Genomic DNA, 9398 nt, shown 5'->3' on the forward strand with positions numbered 1-9398 from the left:
TGATTGAATTTAATTTGACTCATTATGGGTTTGATTTAATCAACCCCAATAGGGTTATAAGATAATTCCAAAAAGATCAGATGATTAGTCTTAGTTGAATTAGGATTTGGGTTTGACCCAATTTTTAATTAGACTAAAATATATGAATTTTTATTTAGATTAAAAATTCTAATTTTTTTGAGTACATCAAATCCTAATTGGATTAGGATTACAAAATTGAGTTTGACTCAAGCACCAAGAAAGAGTCCAATAGGACTAGGATTCCTCCAATTAGGAGACATCTAATCTAAATTAATTGAGCTCCAAATCAGATTTAAATTTTTATTTATTTGAGTCTAATCTAATCTTAATATGATTAAGATTAATTAATATTTTAATTAAATTTAAAATAGTAATTTAAATAAGAGTCCCATGATCATGAAATTCCTTGATTCCATACGCCAAAAGGAGTCCAAAGTTGAACTTGATTTGTGCGCCTATATAACCCACGCCACACCTAGCTATTGACACCACCTTTGCTCCCTCTTTTTATCATGTAAGAAAGAAAAGAGCATCCCTTTTTAGCATGAAAATATGGGCGAGTTTTGGTTTGATATAGGCGGCGTCCATATTTCCTAGAGTCCTAAGGTATTAGGACTCCTATCTCCTATTCAAATTAAAACTCCATGTTAGCCTATATAAACCCCATCATATGGGATGGGATATAGCAGAGATGTGATTAGATAGGATCCCTAAAACCAGAGGTTTACCATAGAAAACCAAGGAAGAAAAGAGAGGGACAGCATGCATGGGTATGGCATGAGGTAAGCTTGTTTTATCCTTTCTTTCTTGCAACAACCAATTGTTAGTTGTTAGGACGTCATCTTCTCTCCCTCTTGTCCATGTTAAGACATGGTGTCTCCTTTTTTATTTGTCCAAAAGTTGGATAAAATTCTTACATCTCTTTTGTAGAGATTTGGTGCATGAATTTTAAGAAGAAAAGAGAAAAAATGGTTCTTCTCATGATCTCTAGCGTAGAAATCAAGATCCTCCTACATCTTCTTGTTCTCTAAGAGTGTCTTAGGAGAAAAGAATCTTATCTCACATATAATGATCCTGTTTATGGTTTGAAGATTTGATCTTATGCATGCTTAGATTAAATTAGATTTACTCTGAAAATTTTAAAATTCTGCTGCATTCTTATTTTGTAAAATCATGCGTGCATGAAATCATAAAACTTTAATAGTGGTATCAGAGTCATATCATATTTATGAGATTAAGATTTAAATTTAAAATCTGTAGAGAAAAATTTTAGATCTGAAAGGCTTTGATATCATTCTGACATAAGATTGCCCTGACATAACCATTTATGCTGAATGGTTGTCCTAGAATGATGTTAAAATTTTTAATTAGATTAATTTTTTTAGATCTAATTTTTATAGTATATATGTGATATATGTTTTATTATTTAGATCTAAAAAGAGTTTTGAAATCTATTTTAATTCATATATATGATATATGAAAGTATGTTTAGGGTTGAAATTTATTTCTATGATCTGAACTTGTTTATGTATGTGATACATATTTGTATGCATGATTTGAAATTATTTTGAGATCAAAATTTACTCTTTATGCAAAGAATTTAGATCTAAAAATTTTAATTTAAGATCTAAAATTAGTATTTTTGCATGAGGGATTGGCCATGGATAGATCAAATTAGGACATATAATTGGATTACATCAAAGAGTTTCTAATTTGATTACATTAGGTTTGAATCAATTTACTAATTAAATGAACCGAGTCAAGTATTGATTAGGGTGAGGTCAATAGAGACTAAGATCATAGAATTATTATTGATCGAATCGATTGACACCCATATGTAGAATCGATTAACCTAAGGATCTAATTTGGCTCTGTGGCTTGAGTCTAATTCATCGAAGCTAACCTATTCGGATCAATTGTCCAATTGGTGTCTGAGATATGTAATTGAAAGGTGATTGTTTAATTGATTCTGTTCACTTATCTGGCCAATTTATTGATGTCTAAGAAAAGTAATGGGGGGACCCCCATTAATCTCCACTTACCTGGCCAATTTGGAAGATTGAATCTCAAATATGGTTGCCTGGTGGTTTGATTTAGCCCATGCCAATTATATCAGTCATGTGATGACTGATTAGATGAGACCTAAACTCAAATATCTTCACAAAATATTAAGTCTAAAATCTTCCACTATTGTAGATGTGCGGACGTGCTACAGGTATTGATTGTTCTCGACTGGTTACAGTGGTTCAGTTGCATTGAAAACATGCAACCACTCTATTAGCAAAGAGTTACTCTAGAATAAAGATGAGATTGGGTCCAATAACTGTTAGGTGAGGAATCCAATGATGACTTTGCACCTGCTTGTGAACGGTGGGTCTGGCTTAACTAAGGAGTGTGGGCAATAACTATTAGGTGAGCTCACATGACTTAGAGATCAAGTGGCTGTAACATGTTTAGAGAAGCATCTGGACAAAGAGTTATCCATGCATCGCTGTTCATTCGTATTACTAATAACTGTTAGGTGAAGTGCATGACATCAGTGGGACTGCAACACCCACTAGAAATTCAATTATCGCGTTAGGATTTTTATTTCTCCACCTGAAGAGTATGGAAGATCTGATAAAATAGTGAGAGTCTCTTTTTTACATCTAAAAATTTCTAGAATAAATTATAAAATAAGCATAAACATCTAATTAGAATCTTTGCTCTCTGCTGTTCATTGTGTCAGCTTTTAACCCTCTAGCTTGAATCCTAGATAACAACCGATTAACCGACCATATAGACTGGCTCACAAACTTAAGAATTATTCTTAATTTTAAAAAATTATGTAATATTCTCTACCAGATTTTTCTAATATTAACAATCCATCCAATCCATAGTCAACAAGCTATACTTAGCGAGTGGATGGACAATGACAATACAGATAGGTGCTATGCATGAGCACATGTTTACTGCCTATGACACGTTGATTCATCTGCAAATATTGTGAGGTGATCAGAGTCACACAGCACATATGATGCATGATGGGTAGTCAGTCTATGATCATTATTTGATAATGATCAAAAAAATTAAGGAGTTTGAAAGGCTCAACATGATCATGCACAAGGAATTACTTATGGATTTGATCCTGTGATCTCTAATTAGTTTATATGAGTAGTTTGTGGTAAACTACCATATGAAAGACTATCATGGCACCTTATCTGAATTGGTCAAATTGTTACTAACAAAGAAACCTTGAAAGAGTTCAGAGATAAACACCTGGAGAGCCTAAAAAAATAAAGATTTGCCTAGAGTAGGCATGTCAAGATTGCTCAATGTTATCTTTATGATTTTTTTTTCTCCCAATTGAGCTGTGGACTCTAGTGTAGAGTTGATGGGAAGGTGGAGGACTGAGGAAGTAACCCTTAAATTGGCTATAGGGCAACAGTTGCTACTGCGGCCTTGGGTATCTGTCCTTCACGATCATCATTTGGATTTAGTTCCTAGAGACAGTCTCTATCATTTACATGATGTTGCATATGTGAACTTAATTGAGCAAGTAGTGAATACCATTGGATTTGACAGATCCAGAATTGAGATAAGCTTAAAGTATAGTGGACCCTTAGGCTAAGTCATATTGGAGAAGAAATGATTAACAAATTGGAGAAATATAGGCTTGGACTCATTGACTATTGAGTCAAATCTAGTTTGTGCATCATTTTTTTGAGAAAATATGATCAAGCTACTCTTGAGGGACAAGAGAAAAGGATCACTGAGATACTTATTCTTGTACACATTTGATGTGTGTAGCCCATGTGATGTGCTAACCAAGGAGTTGTCTCTACTTTGTATATGAGATACAAATCTAAAATTTTTGAAAGGTTTAAAGAATTCAGATGTAAGTAGAGAAATAAATCAAAAATTTCTAAAGATACTTTGATCGAATCGAGGATGCAATACCAATAAAAAAAAATTTCGATTATCTCATAATATGGTATAGTTTTATATTGGACTGCTCTTAGTACATCTCAGCTCAACGAGATAAGAAGAGTCATGGGACTATATGAGATATAGTCTGATCCATAATGAACTTCATCAATTTATTTATTTTTCTTTAGGGACATGCTTTATTTTTATAAAACTGGATTCTCTCTAAACCTCTTCCTACCACACCATATGAGATATGGTATGGTGAGAACTGAATTTTGATTATTTTGAGACTCAAGAATGTCTAGCCTATGTCTAGGATAGCTGATGGATATGTTAGAAGATAGATCCATAAAGCTCATCCTAAAAGGGTTTGGGATACTACTTTCTATAAGGATCATAATATGATTGTGATCCAAAATGCTATCTTCTTAAAAAATTATTTGATCAGGATGAAGCAGTGGGAGGAAAGTAAAGCTCGAAGAGAGTATCTCTAAAGAGCAGGGAGCCTTGGGACCTTAAGAACCTATTTATCATCATGAGTCAGTAGACATATATTCCTCTTCCACCTCGTACACATAGTAGAATCTTCAATCCTCTCAAAAGGTATTTTGGTATGCTTGACAGAGGATGTAGAGAAAATCATTTCTCATGGGAGATGGAGAGCATAGAGATGATCCTAGAACCTACAATGAGGCAATGTGAGACATCGACTCCAAGAAAGGGATGTAAAATAGTTTTTCTGAGTAGAGATCTTTTGAAAATTTTTATATGGAGCGACCTATGGATTTCACTTCTTATGATAGGAGATCACAAAGCCTATAAAAAAATCTTAAAGTTGGAATAGTCATTTCGATAATATGATCAAATTATTTGATCAGATATGAGAAATTATGAATTTCAAAAGGGTTAGTGAGAGTGTCCAAAACTGACATCGGTTAAAATATGATTGAATATAGATTTCTTCATAAAAGATATAAAATGTGTATCCTAAAGATCTATAGTGATAGATGCAATTGGATGCTTGTGTTTTCATAGATAAAGTACAAAGACTGGATGCTGAAAGGGTTCAGCATAGAAATCTCTGAGAGGGGTCTGCTACCCTCTCAGGTATAGAAGTTTGCCAAGTAATGTACTTGAATTGATATAGTTATTACTATGATTGCCATAAGTAGATATCAGTTATATCCAGGTTGAGAGTACTGGATTGCTGTAAAAACATCTTTAAGCTCTTAAGAAAAATTGAAGATATATTCTTAATTTGGAGAAGGATCAAAGTTAGGAGTGGGAGGATACACCAATTTAGATTTCATGTCTGATATTGATGGTAGAATATCTACATCATGTGGTATATTCTTGTATCGATATTTTGAAGTATTTCAAATAATCAATCGATGGAAGTTGAGTACACTATAGATATGTAGGATACATTCTAGTTCTAATGTTAGTTGCAGAATTGATTGTCATGTCATCAAATACAATGACACTATACTGCAAAGACAATGACACCATAGCCCTTGCTAAGGAGCCTAGGTCTCACCAAATATCCAAGCATATAGAGCAGCAAAACATGCGACTACCTCGAGTAAAAATACATAGAGGTGCAGAGAGCAAACTCTATATGTGATGTAGATGATCCACTGGTAAGTTACCTAGCTAGCCTAAGACTAAAGCCTATCTTGTGAAGATGGGGTTTGGTACATGGTAGATTGGCTTTAGTGCAAGTGAGAGATTGTTGGATGTATGCCCTAAAAGCCAAACTTAGCTGACATATTTCATATCTCTAGGATATGATTTTATACTTATTGGGTAGTTATATTATCATTTATTTTTATATTTTTATGAATCATCTAAGGGATTAACAAGATGATGACACATATTCTCAAAGAGTTAAAAATTTGAGGCATGTGTCATTGATGGTTGATTCCTAAATTGCTCCTGATCATAGGATCATCATGGGGATAGTGATTGATCTAGATAGATCAGTGCACGGATCACTTTCTTGAAGCAAATGGATCTCGAGTCTGTAGTGTAGAGATACTGGAGTGAGAGTGCAGGTAGTTATTAGAGAACAACTAACACTGAGCGTGACAAATATGAGAAGTCACATGGATGTCTGCTCACTCGTTAATGACTTTCTCGATGCTGCAGTTGTATAACTGATCCTTTGACCTGAGATGATAGTACTACCTGTAGTGAGGTTGCTAGAGTTTGACTGACACATCAACATGGATCTCAATGAGCCCTTGTAGTGGATGTTGACGACAGTTGGTTTATTGTAGGAGTGGGGTGTGCATCAAGATGGGATCTATCGATCTTAGCAGAAGAAAGTAGTCCTATAAGATTTAAGAGGCTGAGTTCTTGAGTCTATGGCCATAACAGTGTGATTGATAAAAAAGAATTTTTATAGAATCACATATGGACTCGAGTTGATTGAATCTATCATATGATCGATGTTGAGGTTTGACAATTTATCCATGACCTGTCATCTGGTCGGGACTCACGATAGAAGGACTGTATCATATGCTAACTATACCTAGAGGTTTATCATCTTTTATTCTGTTGGATTGCCACTACATACTGCTAGGTGTCACTGGTGGATTATGAGACTCATGAGGATCATCTTGATGATCAATGATCCTTGATGGACAGAGTTGGAATTGTTTCAACCAATTGAAAAGAGTTTCAACTATATTGTGATAGAAATTATAATATATCTCACTACCAGACAGAATAGAACCTATGGGGTCATATACAAAAGAGACTTTTGACTGATCAGATGGTTGAATTACGATTATGAATCATAACAGGATTTGATTATCAATTTGATTGATAATTGATCTAATGCAAATATTGCATTATGTAACTTACTAAAGAGTTAGTAAGTTATAGAAGGATTAATTAGCAATAGAATTGCTAATTGGCTCAATTTGATTAAGCAATGGAGCTTACATTAAGTCTAACTTGATTGGATTTAATTTAACTCATTATGGGTTTGATCAACCCCAATAGGGTTATAAAATAATCCCAAAAGGATCGGATGATTAGTCCCAGTTAAATTAAAATTTGAGTTTGATCCAATTCCTAATTAGATTAGGATATATAAATTTCTATTTGGACTAGAAATCTATATTTTCTTAGATGCATCAAATCTTAATTGGATTAGGATTAAAAAATTGAGTTTGACTCAAGCACCAAGAAAAAGTCCAATAGAATTAGGACTTCTCCTCTAATTAGGAGACATCTAATCTAAATTAATTGAGCTTCAAATCAAATTTAAATTTCTATTTATTTGAGTCTAATCTGATCCTAATATGATTAAGATTAATTGATATTTTAATTGAATTTAAAACAGTAATTTAAACAAGAGTCCCATGATCATGAAATTCTTTGATTCCATGCGCCAAAAGGAGTCCAAAGTTGAACCTAATTTGTGCGCCTATATAACCCACACCACAACCAGTTATTGATGCCACCTTTGCTCCCTCTTTTTACCATGGAAGAAAGAAAAGAGCATCCTTTTTTAGCATGAAAATATGGGTGAGTTTTGGTTTGATATGGGCGGCGTCCATATTTCCTAGAGTCTTAAGGTATTAGGACTCCTATCTCTTATTCAAATTAAAACTCCATGTTAGCCTATATAAACCCCATCATATGGGATGGGATATAGCAGAGATGTGATCAGATGGGATGCCAAAAACCAGAGGTTTACCGTGGAAAACCAAGGGAGAAAAGAGAGGGACGGCGTGCATAGGTATGGCATGAGGTAAGCTTGTTTTATCCCTTCTTTCCTGCAATGACCAATTGTTGGTTGTTAGGACATCATCTTCTCTCTCTCTTGTCCATATTTATACATGGATGTCTCTTTTTCCCTTCATTCAAAAGTTGGACAAAATTTCTACATCTCTGTTGTAGAGATTTGGTGCATAGATTTTAGGAAGAAAAGAGAAGAAAGGATTCTTCTCATGATCTCAAGCATAGAGATCAAGATGCTCCTATATCTTCTTGCTCTCTAAGAGTGTCTTAGGAGAAAAGAAGATTTTCAATCATCAAGATGTGATCTCTGCAAGAAAGCTAGCACCCTGGTGAGATTAAAAGGCTTCTGATTAGATCAGAGTCTCGTGTGGATATCTGTAGATGTCAGATATTTGTGCGGCTAAAAGGGACCTTCGAAAGACATATATGATCATCTGTTCATGTTGAAGATTGATCCATATCTAGGTATATTTTATATTTATTTTTTTCTATTTGATTTCTGTATCTGAATCTTATCTCACATATGATGATCCTGTTTATGGTTTGAAGATTTGATCTTTTGCATACTTAGAATAAATTAAATTTAATTTTAAAATTTTAAAATTTTATTGCATACTTAATTTGTAAAATCATGTGTGCATGAAACTATAAAACTCCAACAGATCCACACAAAAGTTGGCCAAGGTCCTTCCCAACTGGTGCGCTACCGCAACCTTGTCTTCTCAAGAACACTGTCAGTTTCAAACTTGCATCACGATCGTGTCAAAATCCAGTTGCTTTCGATCTTACCACCAGACTGATACCAAAAAGACACTCTTTAGATGTCATATGACCTAGGATTTGATTTTTGGCTTCAACACATAGAAAAACCAAACCCTAGGGCACTCAAGCAACACTTATCGAAAATCTTACCACCCTTCTTTCAAATTTTGCCATTCAAATTCTCTTTTCTTTTTTCTCAAATTTTTTTTAGAATTTTTTCTATATTTACCACATTCCTTCTCTCTAATTTTAGCCAAAAATCTCAATAGAAAACCATGTGGGGCATCCCCTATAAATAGGGGACCAAGGGACGTCACATGGGATGAAGGGGTGCCAACCTTTGGTGCTCCAACTTCCCACATGTCAAATAAATTTATCGAGTAAATTTTTGGCATTCTAGATACTTTTAGTAGAAGGACCCTTCCTTCTCTACATGTCATAAAAATCTCATTAATTTTTGGCATCAAAACATACGAGATCTGGTTTGGAATTTAAGGCAATGCGTATTAGCTAAGAGCCTACTTTAAGAAGAACTCTTTACTTCACAAGTCAAAATAAGGGGGGTGGCATTTATTTTTATATATGGGTTTTAGTGGGTGTAGAGGACTCCTTCTTCACTTGAAACTGGTCCAAGTTGGATAAGGATCCAATTTAAATTGACCCCATTAGGTCAAAGCCAACTGGTCTAGGTTAGCTCAAACAATTTGATCTAAACCAATTTAGGAACTTGGGTTAGTACAATATGCTAGTATATCATATTAATCGATAAAATTTATATTAAACTCTAATTAGATCAGACTAAAACTAAATCTCAAAGTGTGTGACCCATTGGATTCCAAATCTATCTAGCAGTGGATCCAGACTTTTGACGTAAGCCTAATCCGATGAGATTAGATCATTTGAAAAGTTTCAATTAACTTGAACTCTTTCAAATTGATTCCAGAATTAAACTC

This window comes from Elaeis guineensis, chromosome 2 (genome assembly GCF_000442705.2).
Source record: "Elaeis guineensis isolate ETL-2024a chromosome 2, EG11, whole genome shotgun sequence".
NCBI lineage: Eukaryota > Viridiplantae > Streptophyta > Magnoliopsida > Arecales > Arecaceae > Elaeis > Elaeis guineensis.